Source organism: Alligator mississippiensis, chromosome 1, assembly GCF_030867095.1.
Source record: "Alligator mississippiensis isolate rAllMis1 chromosome 1, rAllMis1, whole genome shotgun sequence".
NCBI classification, from domain to species: Eukaryota; Metazoa; Chordata; order Crocodylia; family Alligatoridae; genus Alligator; species Alligator mississippiensis.
In genome coordinates this window covers 476,625,587-476,640,278 of record NC_081824.1, presented here as the reverse complement: position 1 = coordinate 476,640,278, position 14,692 = coordinate 476,625,587, and positions in this window count along the sequence as shown.

Sequence of the window (14,692 nt, the reverse complement as noted above, 5' to 3'; positions counted from 1 at the left end):
GCACATAGGGTACAGCGTGCCTGCAGGTGCATAGTGCGTGTGTGTGCATGCAGGTGTGCGCAAACAGGCAGAAGTGTATGTGCACTGCCAACGCACTCTTTCCATGTATGTATACTGACATGCACACCTATGTGTATACGTGTAAAGTGTATATGTGCATATCTACACCCCAACCCCCCGTACAAACACCCGTGGGCAACCCCTCCCAGCCGAGGACGACCCTCTCTCAGCCGGGCCGCGTGTCTGCGCGGGGGCGGGGGCGGCTCTGGAGTGCGGACCGGACACACCGGGCTGCTCCTGCCCCCCCCCCGCTCCTGCGGCTGTGCAGAGACCCGGCCTCCATCGTGTCGGTGCCGCGGGGTGTCGGAGCGGGCCTGAGGCGGCCTCGACACGCTGCCTCCGCCTCAGCTACAGCAATGGCAGAGTCTTTGCAGTACCTGCCTTGTACGGTAGTATTCAGTCTTGGTGACACGAGTAAAATGTACAGTGTGTTATAACGAGTCTAGTTGCACAAAGAGGGATCTGACTTGCTGTGGCAGGATGACATGTTTTTCCTCTGTTTCCTTCTCCTGTTCCATAATTTTGGTTTGACAGCTCTAGGCTTCAGACTGCAGTTATTAAATTAATTTTAACAAAGACTTTCAAAGACTGTCTCTAGCAGTCTAGGAAAAGAGACACTGAAGAAATATCCTCATTAGGAGAGGGAAAGCATCTAGTTAAATTTTTCATAATTGCATTCATAATTGTATATCTAACCTTCAAGGGTGACAATTTTAAACACTTCTAAGGGAGTTAACATGAAACGTTAGCTTTTCTCTCCTTATGTGAAATGTTCGGTGATTTGTACCATGCTGTCGATAGTAGTCTGAGTCCTATCTCTCCAGAAACAAAAAGTTACTATCGTCCTCTGTCCTTATCAGGGGAACATGCAATGGGAAAAGCATATAGAGACCCACATACTTTTGCTAATAAGGACCCACTATCCCCCTCTTCCTCCTTAGTGGTACATAGGCATGAGATGTTTCCATCCCAGGTCCACTGTGATGGGTGTCCAGGACCTTTGTGCCACTGCCTTGTCTCCCATTATAGGAAACATCAATGCTGCAAGTAATACTATCTTTTCTGAGCTAGGCTCTTGCAATCAAATCTACTGACCACTGCCCTGCCTTTGCCAGTCCTCACATGTGATGCCTCCTTGGAAGTTACTAGAAGGGGCTTGGGTTTGTATCTGACTGGTCGGTGCAAAGCCCTGTCTAAACTGGGCGGATCATATTTTGCTCTCCTTACCCTTCACCTTCAGCCCCGATCCACCTGGTTCAGACCCACAATGTTTGGCCTTTCTTATTGAAATGCCTGCGTGCAGAGAGACCGGCTGCTTTGGTGCTAGGTGGATAATGGGGACAGCTCACTGAGTTAAGCTTGACCCACCCATTTTCTGGTGTTGATGATACTAATAATAGGAATAATGGGAACTATAACAGCAACTGCTTGCACTTTACACCCAGCTGAGGATCTCAAAGCGCACTTCCCACAAGGTTAGGTTAACACTCCATGAAGTAAGGGGTATGACGCCGCTTTTAACAAAGGGTATATTGAGACCCATAGTGACTAGATGACATGCCCAAGGCCACAAGGCTGGTCAGTGGCTGAGCTTCGTGCCAGTTCTGTGCCTCGTGCGCTCATGCTTGACCTGCCTTTCCCACTGCAAGATAGCAGTGTGGCATGAAAAGGATGTTTAGTCCGTCAGAGCGGTCCAGAGGCCTGCTCCCTTCCCCCGTCCCCTGGCTAATCAGCTCCTTCATCCTGAACCGCAGCCCCCACGCGGCAATCCTGCTGAAGGATATTAGAAAGGGTAAATGGCAAAATCCCCCTTCGGTTCCCACATCATGCTGATGAAATGATGCTGTTTTTGAACTTTCCTTCTGGAAGCTGGGTATTGATCCTGGAAGTAAGAGAAGGGATGTTTTAAATGAAAGTGAGCTCTTCAAGCTAACCTTTTTAGGTTGTGAGACCCCAGGCAGTACCTTAAAAGATATTTAAATAGGTCCCCATGGAGCTGTGCGACTTTGCTTGCATGGAGTGGACCAGATTCCTCTCCCAGATACACACACGGGCTTGGCTACAGCAATTTAGCCCCGCTGCTTTGGAGGCATGCAATCGCTTTGCCAGGACCCCGCGTTTCCCCTGCTCCAAGACCTCTAAAATCCCCGGCGACCTCCTCATGTGCCAGCAGTAGCTCCTGCCTCATTACGGCGCCTTACAGGTCCATGAGCAGGGAAATGATGGAAGAGAGGAGTGGCTTCTACCCTTTTTCTGCCTCACTTCCCACTGCAGAAATGTACTTAATTATTGAGCATGAAATCACATCACCCACAGGCATACACTTAGCTATGCAAATTTTGCCCTGAGACTGAATGCCCATATAATAATTCATCATTATCTGCACTGCTTGATCTAGAGACGCACAGGACAAAGGAGGTATCATTAGCTGAATCAGCCCCTGGCTATCGTGAGGGACGCGTGAGCCTAAACGCGGCATCAGTCTCATTTACAAGCTTGCCCCGAGGGGCAGCCCTCCCATGATCAGTGGCAAATCTCTGAACTGCCATCTTGGTGCATGCAATTATTTCCCCAGCTTCTCTGTTGTCCTCTCCTCAGCTGCTTGATTCTGCATGGGTCTCTTTGCAAGTGTGCAGTCATAAGTAAGCCACCTCTGCCTTCCCCTGCTTTCCAGCTGGGGCAGCATCTGCTGCAAGTTACGGCGCCTCCACGCCCGTCCCCTCCGTCAGCAGGGTCCCACAGCTCACAGGAAGAGCTGAGTTACCTACAGACTTGAGCTCTTCCTCCCCTAGTTGCAAGCCTCATGCTCCAGATGAGCATTTTCCTCATATCACAAGACTGGATTTGCTGAAGGGCAAGCAGCAGCAGAATTATCCCTGTGCATCACAGATGGCGACGGCAGGCAGGGGGCAATGAGGAGTACAGGTGCGGACCGCTGAACCAGAAATGCCTGTTGCATTGGTGCTCTCCATCGTGCGTCTTCAAGCAGACCCTCTTCTCCCGGGAAGGGGACTGATGTCCCAGAGATGCTTGGATTTCTTGCCGCACGACTCTGCCGGACGGGACAGATGAGGTGAGCCATACAGTACACACATGGGGTTCCCAAATCCGCTCTGTTGGGCATCAGAGTCCATCTCCTCCACATTCAAAGAGCAAGTCGCTCTCCCCACCAGGCTCCCTGGCCAGACCAGCAACACCAGAGTATCAAGAGGAACTGCGTCTGGGAGCAGGACATCACAAGCACCTGCCAGGATTACCTGCGGTCCTCTTGCCCCCGCGGCACCAGGACAAGTGCACGATGGTCTTGGATAACTCCAGGAACTGCTTTTGTGTATTGCCAAAGCACTGGGGATGGAAGTGGCTGTGATCCCGGGGAAGCTCTGACAAGCTGTTCAGCATCCCATAGCAAGGATTGCCCTCTCCATAAGCAAAGGCTGGCTTGAGTCGGGTGAAGTAAAGTGCATCAAGACACAGTATCAACACCATTAATGGGCAGGGAGTCCTGTCCTCCCAGCTTCTTAGTCTTGCTGGTGTTGAAGTCGAGCAAGAGCCCCCAGAACAGTGAGCTGAAATAGCATAACCGGGGCCGGGGGGGCAAAGCTCATTTATCTGTGTATGAGATGTATTTGCTGCCCTCCTTAAGAACAGCTCAAAGCAGCTTACAGTAAAACCAGATAAAAATAAAGACAGATTAAAATAATAGGTAACAGAACAACCTCCCAAACTCACACTCCCTGGAGAGTTACTTCCCAGGGCTGTGGTGGACGAGGTTTCAAACCAGGGGAAGCATCTTCCCCTCCTGGCATTTTCTAATTACAGGGAAGAGGAGGGGCCTTCATCCCACCCTAGACCTGGGGCAACCCCGGGAATACAGGCACCACCTTGCATTCGGGCAGGAAATGCTTCCCTTCGCCATACCACGGCTCCCAGCCTGAAGGACACGTTTCTCTTATAATCTCTTCAGACCGCTGGAAATACCGGAGGGGTCAGCTCAGTGACCCAGCCCACCCTTCGCCCTGCAGATAGTCTGCAGCACCGGGTAGTGTCCAGGCGTGTAACTCCACATGCATGTGGCTGCGTCCCCCAACAGAGAAGTGTGGTAGGACTCAAATCTTGTGCCGTGTCTAGCCCTAGGGTTCAACTCCTGAATCAACTGATTACTCTTCTCATCCCCTTCCTGAAGCTTCAATCAGCATGAAGAGAGGAAGACACAGCATAGCCTGGGTGTAGCTTCACAGCCGTGTGTGTGTGTGTATATGTGTGTGTGAATATATATTCACGCATATGTGCATATGTGCATGCACATATATATATTCATATGTATATGCATGTGTGCATGCATGCACACACACACACATATATATATATAGTGTGCATGCACGCACACACACACATGCACATATAAATATATAAGCATAGAGATATTCTTTCTATATCTGCATTTTATACACATGCAAAACACTACTCATAATAGGTCTGAATAGGTTCAACAAATGCAACAAAATGGCTTAGGCTGGGAGGAAAAACCCAGTATGTTGTTTTCCAGCGTTCAGGCTCTGCTGTCTAAACACTGGTACGAGTGCTTACCATTAAACTCATATATTGCCCCACTGATTTGAATGGGACTGCTCACAGGCTTAGATATATAAGCCTGAGATGGCAGAATTGGGATCTTAGGATGGAAATATATGGGATTACTAGCAGTTGCTAGTTGTATCCCAGTTGTATCACTTAGCTACAGCAAATAAAGTCATTTTTAGTGTGTAGGTAAATGGAAAGCTCAAATCATTTCATTCTGGGAGATGAAAATGAATACTGTGGGTTTGACCTCTCCTTTCCGCCTGAGAGAATGAATTGCTGTTTCATTTATAATGAATTACAACACAACGTAGGAAACACGCGTGTGGTTTTAAACTCCACGTTAACGTGATTTGTGTAATTCATATCACGGCGATTGGCATATGACTAATGGCGCTGTATTAAAGTAATCTTGAAGCAAGTGAGATGAACGTAACTCTTGCACCAGTGATTAGCGTCCAGGCATGTACAATGCAAGTGATCCTCCCTATCCTGTGCCTCTCTCCTTCATGAGAAATTTGCCCTCTGATTTTTACATCTGATTATAATGTATAGGTAATTACAATGCCTGGGTAATAATAATCTGCTGCTAGCTGTTTTGTGCAGGTTTCATAGTGTACCCAAGCATCGAGGCTCTCATAAGCATGAATGTTTTCATAATAAATCTTCTTGCCTGTATTCATGTTGAACTACACGTTTCATGGAGGAAATGATAATAATTGGTAAACACTTCTAATTCAAGTAGTGTGCAAGTTAACAAGGAACTGTCTCTTGGTACTTGGCTCTGAGCAATTATAATTCATCTTAATAATTCTAAGGTCACTAACTTCAGCAGGGTGCCAACATTTAAAGGGCTTTCAGCATGTAGTTTAAGCGCAGGGGATGACACCCGCTGTGTTGCCTCACTTTAATATTTATGCAGATATGACCTCTGTAGAAAAAAGATGAACCAATATCCTACCGGTATAAAAGCCATGTCTGCGATTTTATTTTCTCATAAGTGAATGGATATTGTTATTATGCAGTTACGAGCACTCTGGCTTTCTTTTGTATTGCAAGACAACATGATCAGTCAGAAAAATGCTTTTCCCCCCCAGCGATGTGCTAACACTTCTGTCACGTTCTTGCTAGAAATACGTTATTTAACGAATCGAGCCATGCTGTCCTTGAACAGAACATCCTCGACACGCGCAGGGATCAGACAAATTCCAGCAGAGATTTTTTTTTCCTTTGCTGAGATTTTTTATTTTTACATTTTCACCAAGGCAGCGGAGGGAGCGGATAGAAGAAGGCTTACCCAAGGAAGCGCTGCGCTGGGCGGCCACGCCAGGCAGTGGGAATCCTTTTCAAGTTTTTGTTTAACCCAAGGTGTTTTTCATTATTTAGGGAATGCAAAGCAGAAAATTAAGACAGAGCATCTCAGCATCCTGGTGAGCAGCTTAGCACTGTGCAACTAATGTCTATTGATCGTGATGAAATGAGGAGTGAGAAGGAGGGAGGGTGAGAGGAACATCAGGAAAGCAGGACGAGATCTGCATTGAAAAAGTTGGCAAGGAAACCTGGTTACCAAGAAGTCATACTTGCTTTAATCGTTTGGATCTGCCGCCATATAAAAGCTATGAACAGCTGAAAGAGAAGCTGCTTTTTGCAATTGAAGAGACCGAAGGATTTGGTCAAGAGTAGAAGGGGCTTCTGGGCAAAGAGGAGATCTTGCATTAGTAAAAGGCCCAGCCAACTAAAATTGCACACGTGATTGTATATAAGCTTTTGTTCTGTACAGTGATCTTTCTGGAACTCTAAAGTGGAAATGTTCGCCGTTCTTCCACAGAGATATGCAAAACAGTTCAGCCTTTTCTACTTTATTTATTGCCCCTTCAAAAAACCAGGAAAAAAATCAAGTTTTGAAAGTGGACAAGAGACTTTATTTAAACTATATATATATATATATATATATATAAAAAATATATTGAATATATATACTGGTGGGCTCTAGTTTTATAGAGCTTTAAGTGTATGAAACATTTATTTCTAAGCGAGGGGCACGACAAGTCTCTCACTGGGGTTGTAGAGAGGCAGCAGCAAGGCGCCAGACTTCCATGCGTAGATCCTGAGGTGGTGCAGAGTCACTTGGAAGAACTGGATGCCTTTAAGTCGGCAGGCCCGGATGGGCTCCATCCGAGGGTGCTGAAGGCACTGGCCGACGTCATTGCAGAGCCACTGGCGGGAATATTCGAATGCTCGTGGCACACAGGCCAAGTCCCGGAGGACTGGAAAAGGGCTAACGTGGTCCCCATTTTCAAGAAGGGGAGGAAGGAGGACCCGAGCAACTATAGGCCAGTCAGTCTCACCTCCATCCTTGGTAAAGTATTTGAAAAAATTATCAAGGCTCACATTTGTGAGAGCCCGGCAGGACAAATTATGCTGAGGGGAAACCAGCATGGGTTTGTGGCGGGCAGATCGTGCCTGACCAACCTAGTCTCTTTCTATGACCAGGTTACGAAACGCCTGGACACAGGAGGAGGGATGGATGTCGTATACTTGGACTTCAGGAAGGCCTTCGATACGGTATCCCACCCCATACTGGTGAACAAGTTAAGAGGCTGTGATGTGGATGACTGCACAGTCCGGTGGGTGGCGAATTGGCTAGAGGGTCGCACCCAAAGACTCGTGGTGGATGGGTCGGTCTCGACCTGGAAGGGTGTGGGCAGTGGGGTCCCGCAGGGTTCGGTCCTTGGACCGATACTCTTTAATGTCTTCATCAGCGACTTGGACGAGGGAGTGAAGTGTACTCTGTCCAAGTTTGCAGATGACACAAAGCTATGAGGAGATGTGGACACGCCGGAGGGCAGGGAACAGCTGCAGGCAGACCTGGATAGGTTGGACAAGTGGGCAGAAAACAACAGGATGCAGTTCAACAAGGAGAAATGCAAAGTGCTGCACCTAGGGAGGAAAAATGTCCAGCACACCTACAGCCTAGGGAATGACCTGCTGGGTGGCACAGAGGTGGAAAGGGATCTTGGAGTCCTAGTGGACTCCAAGATGAACATGAGCCGGCAGTGTGACGAAGCCATCAGAAAAGCCAATGGCACTTTATCGTGCATCAGCAGATGCATGACAAATAGGTCCAGGGAGGTGATACTTCCCCTCTATAGGGCGTTGGTCAGACCGCAGTTGGAGTACTGCGTGCAATTCTGGGCGCCGCACTTCAAGAAGGATGCGGATAACCTGGAGAGGGTACAGCGAAGAGCAACTCGTATGGTCAAGGGCTTGCAGGCCAAGCCCTACGAGGAGAGACTAGAGAAACTGGATCTTTTCAGCCTCCGCAAGAGAAGGTTGAGAGGCGACCTTGTGGCTGCCTATAAGTTCATCACGGGGGCACAGAAGGGAATTGGTGAGGATTTATTCACCAAGGCGCCCCCGGGGGTTACAAGAAACAATGGCCACAAGCTAGCAGAGAGCAGATTTAGACTGGACATTAGGAAGAACTTCTTCACAGTTCGAGTGGCCAAGGTCTGGAACGGGCTCCCAAGGGAGGTGGTGCTCTCCCCTACCCTGGGGGTCTTCAAGAGGAGGTTAGACGAGTATCTAGCTGGGGTCATCTAGACCCAGCACTCTTTCCTGCTTATGCAGGGGGTCGGACTTGATGATCTATTGAGGTCCCTTCCGACCCTAACATCTATGAATATGAATCTATGAATCTATAAGAGGTGTGGGGGGGGGGGAAGTTTTTTTTGTTTCTGCTGATTGCAATGGAAGGGGCATTTTGTGTTGTCTCCTTGAACGTGAGAAGCCTTTCATCTAAGAAAAGGTGGGAAAGGGTGGGAGGGTATTTGAGGGCATTAAGGGCTGATATTATTTGTTTACAAGAGTGTGGGATTGGGTGGGAAGGGGATTATGGGGTGCTGCGGAGAAGATGGGATAAGGGAAGATCGTGGTGGGCGGGGGCAGGTGGGAATAAGGCAGCGGGGGTGGGGATTTTAGTGAACGAAACACAGGTGAGGGTGATTGGGATGGAGGTGTTAATTGAGGGGCGACTGCAACACATGAGGGTGGAGGTGGGGGGGGAGAAGGTGGGGGTGTTCAATGTCTACGCACCAGCGGTGAAGGAGGAGCGGAGGGAATTCTTTCAGAAATTGGCAATATGTGGGGGAGGGGGAGGGAAGAAGGTGTTTGTAGGGGACTTTAACTGTATTATTGAGGGAGGGGATAGGGAAGGGGGGGTTGGCCGGGGAAGTTGGAAAAGAGGGGAGGGGGGGCGGAGTTGGAGAGGGATATAACGGAGGAAGAGGTGAGGGAGGTGTTGGGGCAGATGAAGAAGGGGAAGACGCCAGGTTTGGATGGGTTGCCGGCTGAATTCTATGAGAGGTTTTGGAGGGTGGGGGGGGGACGTGGTGGAGGTGTTCCGGGAGGTGATGGGGTCAGGGGTGGCGGGGAGGGGTTTGCGGTGGGGGTGGTGGTGTTACTGCACAAGAAGGGGGACAGGGACGTGTTGAAGAATTGGAGACCGATCACGTTATTGAACGTAGACTATAAGTTGTTTTCAAGGGGCTGGCGACGAGGATGGGGAAGGTGATGGGGGAGGTGGTGGGGGAAGACCAGACGTGTGCGGTGAAGGGTAGGAGGTTGGGGGACACGCAGTGGGTGTGGAGGGATATGCTGGAGTACGTGGGAGAGAGGGGGTGGAAGGTGGTGGTGGGCAGAGAGCCCTGTATAGAGGGGCGAGGAGCAGAATCTTGGTGAAGGGCTGTTTGGGAGAGGAATTCAGAGTGGAGAGAGGGGTGCGCCGGGGTGCCCCCTTTCTCCGGGGCTGTTTGTGTGCGGCACAGAGCCGTTGGCACGAAGGGTGAGGAGGGATGGGAGGGTGAGAGGAATGCCGGTGCTGGGGGGAGAAGATTTGACAGTTACATTATATATGGATGACGTGATGTTTATGGTGTGGGATGAGGGGTCTCTGAGAAGGGCGGTGGAGGGAATTAAGGAATATGGGGAGGCAGCGGGGCCACGGGTGAACGAGGGGAAAAGCAGTTTGTTGGCGGTGGGGGAGTGGACCAGACTGGAGGAGGTGGGGTGGCGGGTGGAGAAGGAGAGTTTGAAGGTGCTGGGAGCGTATATGGATGTGAGGGCGAAGGGGGAACGGGCGTGGGAGGAGGTTAGAGGGAGGGTGAGGAAAGTGGTAGGGATATGGGGAACGAGCAAGCTGTCGTTCAGGGGGAAGGTGGGGATTATGGAGCAGTTTTTGTTGCCGACAATTTTGTTTGCAGCAATGGTGTACCCGCCCACCTGGTTGCAGGAGAGGGGGGTGCAAAGGGAAATGTGTCTCTTTTTTTGGAGTGGGCAGACGGAGAGGGTGGCGAGGAAGGAGGTATATAAGGGGGAGGACTTGGGAGGCTGGGGCGTGCCGGAACTAGAGGCGTTTCTGTATGTGCACTTTTGGAAAGGGGTGGTGAGAGTTGGGGGCCTGGAGGGGAGGAAAGTGGGGGCAATGTGTAGATATTGGGCGGGAAGGTATTTGAGGAGGTTGGGGTTATAAGGGGGGAGGTGGACGGGGTTGTGGGCCGAGAGACCGGCCAAGTGGTATGCACGGGGGTGGGGCTTCTTGAGGGCAAAGGGGCTGGAGGGTCGGAGTAGGCAAACGCCAGGGTTCGGAGGACGGAACGTGGAGCAACACCCCCAGGTCTCAAGGACGCCCTGATCCACTGACGAGAACGTTCGAGGCACGGAGACCCCAGCTAGGGCGGAACGTCGACTGCGGATCCCGGAGGACCCTCCCAGGAGGGTGGACCAGGTCACCTGAGCCGGCGAAGAACCCCGACGCACCCCCCCCACGATGTCGGGACCCCAACAGGCGGCGGCGGACCCCCGACCATTGATTGGCCCCCGGAGGCAGAGAGACCCCAGCTGACTTCCTGCCCTTTGGGCGGGGGGCTGGACTCGATGAACTTCCGAGGTCCCTTCCAGCCCTAATGTCTATGAAATCTATGAAATCTATGAAAGCCCGGAACCCCGGCTGACGACAGCCGCCTCCCGGCGGAGGACCCTGGAGCCCGAGGACGCCCCCCGGATGACGGCGGAGCACCCCGAGCAACAGCGGACCCCTCCGGACCCCCATGGCACCTCGGTGACAACAGCGGGCCCCGAACGGCGATGACCCCTGGACCCCAGCAGTCCTGAGGATGGCCCCCCCCAGGGTCTCCCCACGCTGGTGGAGGAGCCCCGAGGCCCCCCGACACCGGACCCCCCCACGGACGACCCAGGGGAAGGAGCAGACGTGACAGCGCTCACGTTCCTCCCCTTCCCTCTTCCGGACAAGCTGTTCTGCCCGACCTGCCACCCGCCGAGACAGTACAGGTTGCACGGCGACATGAACAAGCACCTGCGGCGCTTCCACCAGCTGCACCTAGCTTTCTACTGCTCCCTCTGCGGCACCGAATATGAGGCCTTGAAGCTCCTCAAAAACCACCAGAAGGTATGCCAAGGCCACGGAGCCGAGAGGAGACCTGGCACGCTGGTGAGGTCCGTCGCCCCGGCCCGGCGCACCCAGGCCGTGGTGCGGAGACCCACTAGACCAGCCACCCCGCCGACAACCCCACCGGACCAGACCTCCAGGGACCGCCCGACGGAGAGACCTGCCCCGACGACGCCACCGTGCAGGCCTCCGCCCAGGGACCCCCGACTGGACACGACACCCCGGCCATGTCATTCGTGCCCACGTGGATGAAGAGCATGAGGCAATAGTCAGAGGGACGGACAAGCCTGGGGATCCTCTCCACAACGTCTTGGATGCGGGACCCAGGGAGACAGCAGACCTCTTGGGCTAACACAGGGGTGTCCAACCTTTTTGAATGTGGGGCCGGATCACGAACTTTTTATCACCCAGTGGGGCTGGCAAGCCATATTCAAAGACCACACAGAAAGTGGTATCACATCAGAAAGTGATGTCACGTGACCTTTGACACCAATGAAGTTGCAGGAAGTGACAATCAAATGGGTCTGGAAATGTGGTTTAAAATCCAAAATAAAAACAATATAAAAGCAAGAAAGAAATAATACCAAACACTTGACTAAAATAAACGCTTTCTCTTCTACTCACTTCTCAAAGAATGAAAGAGGCATAATGCAAGTCGACAGATCCAACGTGGAAAAGATATCAGCCAGTGGAAACTAATCAAAGCAACAAAATATGGGCATTTTTGAGAATAATCTTCAAAAAGATTTACTTTTCCTTAATTAATAACTTGTTAGCAACACATCTTTAACCAGTAGTAACAAGTTGAACGTCCAATCCCGCACAAAGAGAAACAGAAGAAAACACAATCCAAACACTGGACAGGATTTTTACAAAGTTTTTTACTTGCTCCAAACTGACATTGGAGCCCAGATCGTTCATGCTCTATTCTTGAACATATTCATAGATTCATAGATGTTAGGGTCGGAAGGGACCTCAATAGATCATCAAGTCCGACCCCCTGCATAAGCAGGAAAGAGTGCTGGGTCTAGATGACCCCAGCTAGAATTGTTCAGTCTTAAACAAGCATACAGCACAGCTATCCAGTGAGGTTCATAATTAGGGACATTCGGTTACAACAGGAACTATCCAGGCAAAAAAAGAGACAGGTGGCAATACAACTGTTGTCAAGTCTCAAGAAACCAAGCATGCTCCAACCCACACTGTAAGTGTACAGAAACAGTGTAAAAACAACGTGTACAAGTCTACTCTTATTAACTTTCTGAAAACTACAATGAACACTGATTTCTTTAGTGATACCTGGCATTGTTTTTGCTTGCACAAGTTATCAATATCTGCTGGCACACTTGATGTGGCGATGCGGAGTATTCCAGGTAAATGTCCGTCTGTCAAAAGTGATCTTGATTTTGCTTTTATGTTCTTCATTCTTGAGAAAAGCTGCTCACAGCAATACCTGCTGCCAAACAGCGCAATGAACCAAAATGCATGATTCAAGAGATTTGGGAAAGAGTGCCACATAACATAGTGACTAGAAAATGTCAGTAGGTCATGTTCTGCAAAAGCTCTCTTCAAGGCACCGTTATTTGGGATGTCAATTAGTGCCATGTGGAACGTGTCGGGGCATCGGTGGCATCCGCTCCAAATGGATCTGCAAACAGCTTCAGCTCATCGCTGTGTTCCCTGAAATCCGCACATCTTTGTTTGAATTCATCCAGCAGACGGCCGACCAGTGCAGAATACGTGTCGCGGGTCACAGTCTCAGCACATCTTGTTAACAGTATTGTGAAATGGGTGACATTCTTCTTAGTCAACTGTTTCTGAAACAATTCCAGCTTACGAATGAAGGATTGGATGTGTTCATACAGTCTGTTGACAAATTGATCCTTCCCTCGTCATTTTAGATTCAAATCTGCAAGATACTTGGTGTGTCAACTAGGATGCCAAGTCATCCATCATCGTCCATGAAGCCAGCATCTTTTCCTTTGTCTGTCATGAAGGTTTTAATTTCGTCAAGCAGTGACGAGTATTTGGCTAGCGTGGCTAGCGTGGCTGCCCTGCTGAGCCAACGGACTTGGCAGAAGTAAATAACGTCATCATGGTCCGATCCTATCTCGCAAGAAATGCTTGGGATGTCTATGACTAAGCCCCTTTGACCTGATGGAACTGACTGTAGAAACCACCTTTTCCATCACGTCTCATCCCCAGGGCCTTTGCACACAGCTGTTCCTGGTGAAGGACGCAGGGATGTGTGATGACATCCTGAGGCACGGACTTGACCAGTAAACTGACAGATCCATCGTGCTTGCCTGTCATCGCAGGGGCGCCATCCGTTGTTAGACCACAGAGTTTGTCCTCTGGAAGACTGAACTCCAACAAGACACGTTTGACTTCATTGAAAATGTCCTGTCCTGCCGTTTTGCCTTTCATTGGAACCAAGTCGAGCAGTTCCTCAACAACATGCAATGGTTTCGTCACTCCTCGTGCAAAGGTTGCCAGTTGAGCTGTATCACTCACCTCTGTGCTTTCGCCAACCCCCAAGCTGTAAAACTGACAGGCACCGAGTCTTTTCATCAGTGAATCTTCAATGTTTGATGCCATGTCGTCTACTCTTCTAGCAACCGTCTGATGGGAAAGGCTGATATTCTCCACCATTGACTGTTTATCAGGGAATACCTCAGATGTGAATATGCCCAAGCAATCTTTCACAAATTCTCCATCAGACAGCGGTTTCCCTCTCTTAGCTATTGCCTCGGATATCAAGAAACGGATCTTGGTCTCTGCCTCAGACTTCTGCCTCGCAGCTCTGAAAAAAGACGGCTGCCCGTTCATGCTCTGTGTTAGAGAGTTCACCCGATCAAGTCTGATCTGACCCACCAGGCTGTCAAACATCTTTGCAGGTTTTGCAGAATAATGCTGCTTCACATACTCCTTGCAGACAGCTACTCTCTCTTGGCAAATCAGACACAGGATGTTCCCGTTTTGTTCAATAACAAAAAAATCAGTGGTCCAACTATCTTTGGAAACTTGACGTACAGCATCAATTTTTCGTTTCCTCTCACTCAACATTTTTTGAGCGTAGCATAGGCCCTGTAGCTAAGAGCCAACATTAATTTTAGTCATAGAAAAACTAGTTTGGCAGAGACAGGTGAAGTTAAAAACAACTCACCAGTTCAAGATCACCATTTGATTACTATATAATAATATTGTGGTATCAATATGGACCCTCACCCATCATGTATACTCATAATGTGGAAGGTACAGCCTGACATGTGCAGGTGCTGCCATCATATGCCAAGTGCAACCTCAAATGCCAACGGGGAGTCAGGGCAGGATTAGGACCTTTGTCTCCTGGTGCCAGTCCCAGTGTCTCTGTCTCATGGCTGGGGCAGCCCAGCCATTACTGGGTTTGGGTCCCATATGGGCAGCACTGTCAGCTAGCACCACAGCCAGCCAGTTGTTATAACCCAAGACAAACACCCCTTTACACCCTCTGTCCTGGGCCAGAGAGACCCTGCCTGTGCAGCCCTCCTGCAAGGTTCATGGGAGCTGCTGGTTTATTTCATAGAGTTTATTTCATAGACATTTGGG